The following is a 13452-nucleotide window of genomic DNA, read 5'->3' as shown; positions in this document are numbered from 1 at the left end:
TGTGATCTTTCAGGAGAATCAAAACATGACACTGATTGTAAATTTTAATCTCCCTGACACCAGCAGACAAACAAGTGACACGTGGAAAATGTGTCATGGATCAGCTGGTTTTTTTTTTAACAGCTTCCAGTGAGTCGCAGTTTATTGGCCTCATAATTCTTCATAATTGCCCTCGTAATCGCTCCCAGCGATGTTAACATGCGATGCAACGTAAACAAATGGCTCAGCAGATTCCGTGCAACCGTTAAAAGTTAAACATCTACTCTGGGTTGTGGTGGTGCAGTCACGATGACGCCGTGTGACTGGGTGAATTGTGAGGTGCCACTGCAAGTTTTAGTTTGTGTTTACACCTCTACGTGGTGCAAGGTCAAAGGCCCCCGGTCCAAGAACCCCAAGCCAGCAGAGGATTAGCAGGATTACCCAGAGCTGCCAGAGTCGGTCAGAGTTTCACCAGAGACACAAACCCTGCCCCCTTCATCTAAGCCCCTTATCTCATCTCTCAGACACTATTATATATTATATATGTTGTGTGTGTGTGTGTGTGTGTGTGTGTGTGTGCGCGTGTGTGTTTTCTAACTCTAACAGTGCATGAGCACAAGATAACCTGCTTGGAAAAAAAATAAATGTCAGGCTTCAGGTGGTTTGCCCTCTCCGTTCCTCGTATGTCTGTGTGTATGGAACGTGTTTGTTTGTCTCGGCACTGTGTACCGACTCTCTCGTTTCAGGTTCAGTTGTTCAACTATTAACTTTATTAGTTTCTCTGAAGTCCAGAAAAAGTCATTTTTTTCCAGGTCGTGCAAATAGAAGATTATCGAGCCATTTATCGCCATGCTGCAGCCAACTCGTCTTTCACAACACGTTATTTCATAACCGAAGCTCACAATAGGAGACAGTGATCTGTGTTTGTGAGTATGTGGGGACAATGTGCTCCTTTTGTGAGACTACATAATATTAGCAGATGAAAAAGCGTAATTGTGGGTGAAATAACAAATGTGTAAAGTATCCAGTCTCATCCCGAGTGACTCACTCACACTCGCAAGGATCCAAGGGAAGGAAACTGGACGCACTAAAGCCAGTTCTTGACTTGTTGACACGTCCTCAATATAATTACGTCAAGTCAACCATGCTAACACACTCCTCTTCTGCAGCCTAAACAGATGACATAAACTGCCCTTAGCTCATACATAAAAACCAGACAGTGCACACAGACATTTTGCATTCAGGCATGTTGGTGCGTATCATCTACTGTTTCCTGTAGCTGCAGTGTAAACACATCTTCAAATGTAGTTAATGTAAAAGTGTTACATGTAGAAGATGCATGTCTCGCGTATCTTCATTACGTTTCCAAAATTCCATTTTTAGCAATCATGCAGTTAAGGTGAATTAAGTGGGGATTCAGTGGCGAGGTGATCCCCGGGCACATATATATATGAATGTGTGCACATGCACGACAGTCCCTGGTAAAGTAATTGTGAAAACGCAGTCAAATACCCAAATAACACTAACGTCACTGTTGGAGCCATCTCCAGATGTCGGAGATCTGAGCCCATTAGAGGGGTAAAGTGGCCCGATGGATGATCTCATCCACCGCTCTGTCCTGGAAAGAACAAACAAACCCAAACAACAGTTGGAGCAACTGAGATAGTGCACATGCAAAGCCCTCAATCTGATGACAGGGTTATTAGGTGAGCTGAGAGGCAGCTCAAGACACTCCTCTGGCTCCTCACGTCATCCTTCAAGGCCTTTAACTGCAGCTAAGGCCATTTAAAATGTCTATAAATTCTCTGAAGCCCTGCTTATCCTGAGTTAAGGAATAGCTGTGTAGCCTGAGCAGATTTCCTCCCTTGATCCTATAGAAAAGGTCTTATCCACTGTCACTGATGTCCTCCTTCCCTGCATGTGGCAGGTCACAAAGCTCGGGCAGGCTTATACTGTACATGTGCTGCTCCTGCCACGTCTTTGCATAAACTACAGTAAATTCCATGTCAGTGTGGCTGTGATTTTATTTTATTTTTTTCTAGAAAAAAAAAAGGAATCTGGCCTCCTGTTTGCAATACTTTGAAAATGAGCAGGCTCTGTTTCCTCTTCTCAAACTGCTGATGGCAAGTCTGATGTTGTACATCATTCCAGTTTGAAAATATGCGTCCAATTAGACAAAAGAGATCTGTCCAAACACATGTAATAGAATTCATTTAGGAACACTACCTCATGCTGACATGTTTGTTTTTCCCTGTCTTTTTACCGTATAAGGGGATGGGGGATTTTTTTTTTGAATGTTTTTTTTTTTATTCTATACAGCCCATAACATTTTGCTGCACTAATATGTTCCAGCAAAAGTTTGGGCCCATTTAATCATTTATCAAAAAGTTGTTTCAGGAGTATCCAAACAAGTCGTTTGCACAATATCCATGTGCTTCACACGTTTACAGTATTGCTCTGGTTGCAGTATCAGGCATTAAACAAATGTATCACCTCATTATCAGCTCCATTTTAATTTAGTTGGTGTTCTGCCACTTTTAGCAACAACCTTCCAGGTAGTAAATTGCATTGTTTAGTCAAATAAAGTGGTGCAGTAACTCAACCTCTCAGAGAGACGTGGTTCTGACGCTCGATATGAACTAAAAAAGAAAAACCCAGAAGATAATAGAATCCGAATCCCTTCAAGTTACTTAATGTTTCGTTGAGAAACAATATTCAGAGTGTGTAGAGATAACACATTTGATTCTTTCCAGAGACAGATCTTTCCAAAAGTCAGACATCTGCTGGCACCAGTGGCAACGAGACACCCTCAAGCAAACAGACTAGTGATGTTTATGGAGTTAAGATGGACAAAAATAAGATAAACAGCTTGGTAATTGGTCACATTCAGGGATTTTATGAGCTGGTTAGACTATTATTTTATTCTAGAAAATCCGGTAGAGTTGTTGCTGTTGTTGTTTTTAATCGTATTGACTTTTTATCCACATGTTACTGGCATATAGGCAACGCCATTTTTGGAAAACAGGTTCCCAAAGTGCATGAGTCTCACAATGGCACCCTTACTTTTTCGTGTATACAACCAATACGCTATTTTCGTGCGGATGAAGACAAAAAGATTCTATTTTTTCCGGGTGCAAAAGACCACAGTAAATATTATATTTGCAATGTTTTTCCTAGTTGAATACATAGACCGTATATAAAATGGACATCATCTTCAATCGAACATGAATTATTTGCCAATATAGAAGAAAATAGAAAATAAAGCCAGGCACGTATGAGTGGACAACTGGCATCGTGTCTGGTTGCAGGGGACGTCTGTGAGCTTCTGGTTGCATAAACGGTCATGGTGCCGGTCAAATTGTGACTCACCAGGCTTAAAAACGGTACTTAGTCTTGTAAGCAGAAGACCTTTTTCATATACAGTCCAAACTCTCTAATCTTCACCTCTAGAAGAACTCAAAAAAACTCAAGTCTCAAAAACTATTTCAGGTGCATAATCTTTGTTCTGTAGTATTTATTGTTCAGAGGTGAGCTTCGTTGAAGCTGTGTCTGGATGGAGGTCCTCTCCAGTCACATCACGCTCCACGTCTGCCATGTTTCTGCTTCTCTGTGCTTTTCTTCCAGCATTCCTGACATGTTTCTCCTCTCTCTCTTTCCTTTCATCTCCGTCATCTCCCCGGATTACAAGAACTTGCAGCTCTCACTACTCGCGTATCATGAGCGTCTCCTGAGTCGAGTAAGGCGAGCGGGACGGAGACCGTGGCTTCTAAAGCCTCGTCATGCGGGGTCATCTAAACACCCATGTTCTCTCTCTCTGTGCTCGCCACACCATCACCAAGGGCCTGCAAATCGGTGAAGTACTCCTTTAAGCAGGTTCCCTTTGATCTGGGCTGAGATGACAAGGCTGAGGTCTCCTGTGTCAGGGGGAGGGAAGGGGGACATCACAGTATGGCTTTACTTAAAAAGTGGACCTAATCTTCTGGTTTGCTGGTTGAGGACAACCCAGCCGATTGGGGTGATGTCACTGCAGGTTGCCACTTGTGCTGAACCATGGCAGATATTGGGGAAAAGACTTTCATTAAGTCTGATTTTTTTTTAATTTTACAGTACACAGGATGTACTTAACTTGACTAGCTGATCCCCGGAGCCTCAGCATTGCAAAACGTCATCGTTTTTAAGGTTGCAATCACAGCTCCGACTAAAAAAAGGAACCCACCCGAGACATTCCCACACACTTCTTGTCTCTAGATTACACTCATTAGAGACAGATACAGTCATTTTCCAGTTGCCTTTTCCCTCAGCCAAGCAGTTGTCATGCCCACTGAGTATGTTTTCTGTGAAGAGTCAGCTGAAATGAGGAGGAAGAGACAAGACAAACATGATAAGAGGCTGTTGGTTAAATTACAGACTGCAGGCAGCCCTTAATGGAGTTCAGCTCGGGGTTGAGGGAAGAGTAAGTTCAGTCAGTCATCGAAGCTCCTACACTCACGTCGATGCTCCCGACATTCCTAAACATCAGCGTCAACAAATGAAGAGACTTACTGTTGCATTAGCTTTAACCTCTTGAATGCAACTCCAGGGAGGAACACGTTTGAATTCATTGTGCTTTGTCCACAGACCGCTCATTTTAAGGATCATTATGCTGATCTCGTATTGACAAAGCACAAAGAAACCCGTATGTGCCGAGCCAATACAAACAGTGAGTCAAAGATTATGAACTCTCTCTCTCTCTCTCTGAAGGGCTAATCACGCTCATTAGCATTAAATAAACATAACTGTGCGCTGGAAAACTGTTTAGCGTATGCATATATTTCATAGGGCAGGGACCGTCTATTGAAGAATCACCCTGTACATGCTGTGACATTAAGTTTAGAAGTAATGCTTAACCACAGGAGCCACTTTTGTTGAAGCCAAATATACATTATAAGAGTCTTAACTCAGGAATTCAAATCTCTCGAGAAAAAAAAAACAACCCAACGTTATTTATTGAGAATTCAGAGTTCAGGTTGGCAGACACACTCTTGATCCAAGTCTCCAACGTTTCAGGGTAGAACAAGTGTGGGACCCGGTGCATTAATTCAGCTTTCAAACCAACTGCAGGGTTTTTGGTGTGTGTGTGCTCTGTGCACAGTTTCCTTTTCCCATGGTTTGTGAGTAATCAGCTGTAATATCCTGCCTATAAATCTCTCTATCTCAAGTGGCTGCCAGCCAGGGAGGAGTTGGCTTGTCCCTCAGGTTTGCGCGCCTCACACCATAAATTGTGGAACATCTGAGCTTAATCTGGGTTTCAGATCCGTTAAATGCCAAGGTCTACCTCAAGGCCTCGGTTTCCACAAGTGTTGGTCTCGTATCAAAATGTGGTGCGGTGAATGTGTGCGCTCGAGTGAACGCGCTGCAGTGATTTAATTTTCACATTTCTGTGCAACAGATGTTTCCGTCTTCACCTGCAGCAACATAATGTGCGAGAAGAAAACAGGTCTATTTTGTAAAACTGTTGTAGTGTCTCATCTTAATATTCCATCTTGAGTTGATCATACAGGACACAATGATATTTGACTTATTTTTCTGACTCTTAGACTCTTCTTCTCTCTGTTAAATCACTATTCTATTCCCGCTGTGGTTTCAGGCACCGTCACCTTGTCCTGGTGTCTGATTGGCTCGGGGCTGCTGAAGTTGTCGCAGCCTCAGATTCGATTTCCAGCGTGCTGAAAATAAGTTTGGCGTTTGCAAAGCATCGGGAAGGAATTTGGCAGTTTACTGAATGAAGTGTGTTGACCTCTAATGTCACAGACCACAACATCTTTACATGGCAGATGACGGTTAGTGTCAGTCCGTAGTCAGTCAGTAATGGGTCTGGATTTCCACATGTTTGTTGTCTTCCTCTCCATCTGTGCGCTGGCTTCTTACTGTATATACTTTCTTCATCAAAACCCTGGGGTGGGAACTGTTGAGGATGCACAAATCTGACTTTGAGAAATTCAGGATAACCCAAATTTTAGACTTAGATATCACATGAATTTGAAATGTGCAGTTTTATTTAGAGTAACACAATAATTCTATATATTTTCTCTATGATCATGTGAATGTACAGCATGCAGCATACTGTACCAGAGGATATTAGCCCTAAAGCCTGCCCCTCACTAGTGGGTCATCATGGGTCCGCCTCCATGATAATTTTATATTCTGAAGTCATGTTAAATCACGCGAGATCCCAAATCCCTGGAATCTTCTCCTTGAAATCATTTGATTAAACGCCAAGTGTGTGCTTGTGCGCTTTGACTGGTCTCTCAGAATTAAAACTCTGAAAATCAGTTACAGAGTTTGTTGTGCCTGTGGAGATTTGAAAATCCTCTAGTGTGGGGCAGGCATTAACCCTTAGTGCTCATGTGGCACGGATGTGGCGTGGGAATAATAAACAACTCCTTATATGGACATCCTGGGGGTGTGTGTTTATAGGTCACATATTCAGGCTTTAAAAGATGTGGGTATTTTTCATCTTCTTATGTTTTGCAGAGTCAAAGTTATGATTTATTTTATATCGCATTTTTAGTAGTGATAATTGTGCAGAAGTCACAGCATAGACTGTTTTTCTTCATAAAAACAAGTGAACTTTGAACTGTGACGTATTTCCAAATTTCACAAATTCAATCCGATTTTGAACATTTTTATTACTTTTTGCTCAGGTGTGTTTATACAGTTGGTGAAAATGTAAGAAATGTTTCACCAGATTGCCTCGGCTGTGCTGGCTGAATAAAAGGATATAAGACACTTTATATTGCACATTCTTATACCCTCTGTGTATACTGTACGTTTCAACATATGCAAAAAAAAGCAGCTGGAAAACAACCTCTGCTGAATGGACCTTTAAAACACACAAAACTACATCATAGAATGCATGAAAAACAGCAACAAACACAGACACAAAACATCCAGTATATGAGAATACTTCACCAATTGACATTTAGCTTTGTATTACCAGAATAGGGGTAGTATTTTGACACGTAACAAAAAAAAGAATGAAGATATTTCTCGACTCAGGGTAAACGGAGGCTAGGAAGCACAATTTTTCAAAAATACTAGATACTAGTACCAGATGAGTCATGACTATACTGAGTTCTTGTTTTATTTAGCCTCCTCTTTCAGGCAAAACTCCTGTTTATTCCATGTGAGCCTGCATGTATACACACGCTCCAGTCTTTGAATACAAACACACTCGTGACATGCTGCAGTGGCAGCTCACCACTTCACAGCAAACGGTTATTGAATTTGTGTTTTTTTTTTTTTTTTTTAAAGATGAGGTAGCAGAGGGTAGACTGCCAAGGACATCGTATCATCACAAGACTTTATGCGTCAAACAGTTTGCCTCAGGCTAATACCTGTCACCTCTCTCAACTGTTTATGTGTTAAAGGCTGATAATAAACATCATAATTGTCCATTGTGTAATATTGAGCGTGCATAATGACGGGTTTAATCATAATCACTATTAAAGATCGTTCCGTTTGATAACCTGTACTGAAGTATGTAAATTCATATTCATATGCGAGGAAAAACTTGTTTACTGTGTCTTTAATGTTATTTCTGGGCTGTTCGCACCTCACCGATTTACCTCAGCCTCACACTTCTGCTGGTGTTTCATGTTCTGCTGCCTCCTCATTAAGTATACGTTGGCATCATAATTGTAGACGGCGTATTTCATGTCAATACACGTGAAGATGACTGTGGTCTGTGGTTAAATTGTGCTGCAGAGACGGTAACATGCGTGTGATTGTTTATTTACTTTGGCGAAGCGGCAACATGTTAGCCTTGGAACTAAAATTCAATTCAATTGACTGAATATTTGATTATTCCCATAATGTATTTAAGGTGAAATGCTTCTTAATGATTGCATTGATTGCCCTCTGTACACAGTGAGCTCTCAGTTGCACTTATCTTCTCTTACAGTATGTTTGTGTCCCGGAGAAGAAGGTAGGTGATGAAAGGTGCTCTGTGAAAGATAACACCTCGGTTGCTGATATGAAAGCACCTCGCTCTCAGTTTTATGTCCACACCTTACTGTAAATAGAATCCATGAGATGACCTGGTGAGGTGTAAAAAACAACGTTTTATGATGGGATGGAATTTTGTGAGAGTTGATTAGATTATTTGGCAGTTGGAACAGTTGAATACAGGAGTTTTTGGGGTGGAAGAGTATGACCCAAATCATAAAAGATCTCGTACTGCGTACATATTTTCCTGCTTTGCTAAGGTCTACAGTTGGTGTTGGAACATGAGGGAGAGTTTTTTTATTTTATTTATTTACTCAAAAGTATTATTTATTTTTGAGGTAAAATTTCAGACTGCTGCTGCTGCAACCTACGGTCCTTTTCAGCGGTACACTGTAAAAAATGATGCCACGTTAAGATATATGACATTATTTCTTCTCTTTGTCATTTATTACGACAATTATTTTGGACGCTAAACAAAAGTTACAATTACAGTTGTCCATTGTCTTGGCTACTTGTGAAGACAGACACAAAGTCGTAAACATGTAGGGTTTGATTTGTTGTTGAGTGCTGGATGGTGGTTGGGGTGAGGCTGAGGTTCAGAGGCAGAGGCAGGAGAAAACAACAAGTGTCACATGGTTCTTAGTCCAATATATTTTATATTTTTGGGCAAACGATTGATTCTGTGTGAGGTTAGGTCTGTTAACAATTGACAATTAAGGAAGACATCTGAGTATCTATTTATTCTTCTTTAGGATCCCCTTTCGCTTCCTGAAATTATCTTGATTTGAAATTGATAATCACTGTCATCTGGAGTCTAAACAAGCATATCATCGTGTTTTTAAGGCGGCGGGTGAACTTTTGTCCCCAATTAGTTAGAGTGGACAACATGTTGTCAGGTGTAAATACACACTCAACATTTGTGCGTGTAACGTTTTGGTAACTTGTATCAACAGTGTGTCATGTACAGATAAGACATTTCTGTATCTATCCGTCAGACAGGTAGCTGAAATAACCTGCACTAATTTTAACTCCACATAGACTTACACGATGACACATTTCATACACTCCTCATGCAACAGTAAACTCACTTTTTTGAGGTTTCTAACCATTCATATTACTTAAATTTAAATTTAAATTTAAATTAGATTAGATTCAACTTTATTGTCCTTTAGCAGAGTACAAGTACAGAACCAATGAAATGCATTTGACATCTAACCAGTAGTGCAAGGAGAAGCAATAAATACCACAGTGCAGGTTGTAAAATGATGTACAACAGTGTATGGTTAGATACGTATTATGTACATGTAAGATGTATGTGCATATTGCACAGGTTTATGGACATAGGGGTATGGAGGGTAGGCTAAATTTAAATTTAGTTTCAGTTGGTGTAGAAGCCAACAATATACCATTTCGGTTCCTTTATTTCTTCATTCACTCTAAATGCTGAGCGTCTTTTGGGACACTCAGCATTTAGAGCTCTGCTTGTGTCTCCAAACTTCAGGCCCACTCACCAACAGACCTGCATTTAGTGTCTGAAAGGTGCCTGAGATGACCATCATTTTCTGTCATTTTAAGCATGTCAAAACAGCCCCCGCCTTTTAGACCTGTAATATCTTTCCCCCTCAGATGTCACAGCGTTTTCATTAGGCCTGGTACTGGGTTTGCTGTGCTTGCTCATTATGGCCCCGAAGATAACCCTTGAAAGACAGAACAAAAAGTCTGGCCGCAGCACACGGGCTTACCTGAAAGGCTTTTAATGCCTATGGTGAGCTTTGGTGCTATACACACACCCAGTCTTCAAGAGATCAGTGCAGTCACTACAAAGAAAGCTATACCTCTTTCCAATATGTGTAAAATATGTCCAGCTACAGCTACCTGTTGTGTGGTTGCCAAATGTTTATATGAAATATAGAAAGACAGAGATGTACTTCCTCCCAGCATTTGCAAAGTTTGGGGTCACATAGAATGTAAAATTAGCAAGTGAGTATGTTTCACTTCCTCATTTGTAGCCTTCTACAAACTTCCCTGATGAATATGTCACACTTTTCTTTAATGACAGACCAGAAACTTGAAGCAACCCACCCCTCACACCCAGACTGATTGATCTGGGTAATATGATGCTATGTGTCCAAAGACAAAAACACAAGCATGGGCTGCATGGTAATCTCACCAATCTTCCCTTTGTTGACTGGGCAGCTTTTAACCTGAGCTCACAACATGCCATTAGATCCGTCCTAACGCCCTGCCCTTGTTTGTTTTAAGCAGTGCTAACACACCGCCACCGTTTTGTTTCCAGCAAGACCTAACCCATCTAATGACTGCATGTGCGGGACTTGTAAGTGTAGCTCTGCAGCACTCACTGTACCGCCACGCCTCAGCGCAGGAACCACGGGGCATCCGTCTGACCAGGTCACTGTCAATGTGCACCCCACATATCAGTAGCAGCGGCAGGTCATCAGGTGGAGAGGTTATGACCTGAAAGAAAGGTTTCATTAGGCGAACTGGGAGCCAATTAGTCCCCAGCTGCCGAGCAGACGAGCATTAGAGTGACGAGAGGAGCGTTCAGTCATTGCACACACTGACGGGAACAGCAGGAGACCAGATGATGGATTGTCATTCAGATGTTTCTCTTGTTCTGCTGTCGTGAGACATATGCTGCAAACAGATCCTTAACCTGGGGGATCTGCAACGCAAGTCCAGTGCAGTTGGACTTTATATCAGCCATTTCCTGTTTCTCTACACAGGGCGTGCAGTTCATTGTGCAGGGATCATCGGTGAGATAGTCTCTGAACAGGCAAACGGATGTGAGGACCATGCTGTTGCCAAACTGATTTAGAAGAGCTCAGAGACGCACTAAGTTTAGGGGGTTGGGTCGAGAGGACCCTGGAGATGCTTTCAGAAATGTTCCCTGCTGTAGGGGGGCAGGAAGGGTGTCTGGACTGAGGCTGGCCAGTTTTTTCTGAGTGGGGACTAACGAAAACAAATGATCTGACAAGGTCAAAAGGTTGAGATCAAGGCTCGAGGATCCCCCGCCCCTCTCAATTTCCAACATAGGAGATTAATGAGGGCAGAGAACAGCCTTCTCCCTGTATCATTTACTCCCTGAGGCCTCGGGACCCCATTGGCAGTGGCGTGCAGCCCACCTGTTGGCCTATCAAGGCCCTCTGACACTGAGGGCATCACCGCTTATTAAGAGCTGTAATGGCTCTGTCATGTTCACAGCAGCGCAGACGTGAGCGTATTGTCTTTTCATGGCTCTATAACCAAAGCCGCCAATTGATACCGATAGTGTCAAATTTTACTCCTAACAAAACACAAAGAAGTCATAGTGTGCGGGAAAAGCACTGGTTTGAAAAGGTTCCAGTGTAGCAGTCATATGTGCTATGATGACTCTGCTTTATGATGTCACCATGATGCATTTAGTGGGGGTAACACATGCTATGTGGAGACAGATATCCTGATGCTGAAGACCAGCTTCACTCTTCAGTGACACAGGCTGAAGAATCCTGCAGTGGTTTATAAGACAAGACTGCTCCCTTCTGGACAGTAAACCTAAAAGCAGCACTGAATCACACAAAATATATAACGGCACAGTGAGACTTTAAAATACAGTCACACACAGAGGAATACCATTAAGCACACGCTCAGTACCTTATATCCATTGGCTACTTAATTAGGTGCACAGGACATTTCGTAAAGTGGTTGTGCCTTACTATAATTTTTAACAGTTTTTGTCCAGAAAACTGCAGCTCTCTGAATATTTTCTGTCTTTCAGACAATTCTCTGTAAACCATGGTGATGTCTGTGCACGTACGTCCCAGCAAACTTTCAAAGAATCACATTTCTTCCCCATCCTGATGCTTGTTTTCTACTTCAGCAAGTCCGCACTGAGCTGCTGCCATGTGATTGGCTGATATTTGGGCGTACCTAATAATGTGGCCCTGAGTGTATTTGCTCTAGTGTAAATGATTCAAGTCTCAGTTTGAAATGTGTTTCTCATTTTCAAAGTGAAATGAGGTTGCACCCATAAAGGTTGCGCCACTTATCATTAATTGTGCAGTGGCGCATACTAAACACTAGATGGAGATATTTGCAAGGCTGACTGAGCAATAAGGATTTGCATTAGTTACTCCACTGAAAAAGTGTGAATACAAATACAGGCAAATTCAATTTCTCTTTAATATTCATATTTATCCCTCTCCACAGGTCACCATAGTGGATCATCTGCTTTTCAAGTAATCCAAATGTTTCATTTGGCAGAGATTAACCCTCCCATTTCACCGGGGACGGGCACTAGGAGTTCACTGACTGTGGCCCCACGTGGCTGATGGAGTAAATTAGTTTCCAATTGCCCCAATCAATGGAGGACAATGAGGAATGGGTACCAGGGAAATTTCTAGCTTTGTAGGGGCCCCATTCAGGATGCGGTTTGGGGGCCCCTAGTTTGCCAAACTACGATGGAGAGATTCCTAACCCTTTAGATAATTCACAAAATCTATTACACTTCACAAGCAAAACAGGCTACAGTCATGATAAGCTCGCATATTGAAATTAAACTTCTTACGTTGAGCCATGCAAGCAAGTTAGACTGATACAAAACAATAATACAAGGAAAACAACAATCCTAAATACATCAATAAATAAAATAATATTTAGTGTTTACTAAAAATGTTTACTTCAAATTTTGAAAACAAGAACACAATATAACCACAATTACTATGAGTAAAATACACAATGAGCCAACATCCATATCTATGTGCAAACAATTAAAACACAAAAAACTTATACTAATATTGGAGTTAGTAAGGAACTTTATTTTCTCACCCTATCAGTCCACTGTTCCTATTTAGTGGAGTTCTTTCCAAAACTACTTCTATGCAGCTTAATCCTCTGTAGTAAGTCGCTTTGGATAAACATGTCTGCTAAATGCTTAAATGTTAAATGTAAACTTTACATGTGACACTCTGCCTCCTTCAGGACCATTTTAAAGCCTATAAGGGATTTAATAAACACACGACACAGCTACTGATAAAGACAGGTCATTTGAATTCCTTTCAGATGAGGCTGAACATGCAACTTTGGGGCCCCCTGCTGGCTTGGGGGGCCCTGTGCATCCACATTTGGTCAGTGCTTCTGTGTAAATGTGTAAAAACACAAACTAGTTTGTTCAACTTTCATTCAGATGCAAAACTCAACCTCTCACTATAATTATTGATACTGATTTTAAAACTTCGAACACACCCTAGCATGTAATGTCCATTCGCCGCAGGTATACTCATCACTTTAGCTGAACGTTTGTTATTCTGGCAAGATAATTACACAATAAATAATAATCAATAATAATAATAAATCTGTACCTTTTAGTGTTTGAGCAACGTTTTATTGCTACAGCCAAACATATAAAATAAACACTAACATACTCATACACACACTTATATACTTATACTTATACTTATATATATATGTATATATATATATATATATATA

Source organism: Solea solea, chromosome 16, assembly GCF_958295425.1.
Source record: "Solea solea chromosome 16, fSolSol10.1, whole genome shotgun sequence".
Classification (NCBI taxonomy): domain Eukaryota; kingdom Metazoa; phylum Chordata; class Actinopteri; order Pleuronectiformes; family Soleidae; genus Solea; species Solea solea.
This window is presented reverse-complemented; position numbering follows the sequence as displayed.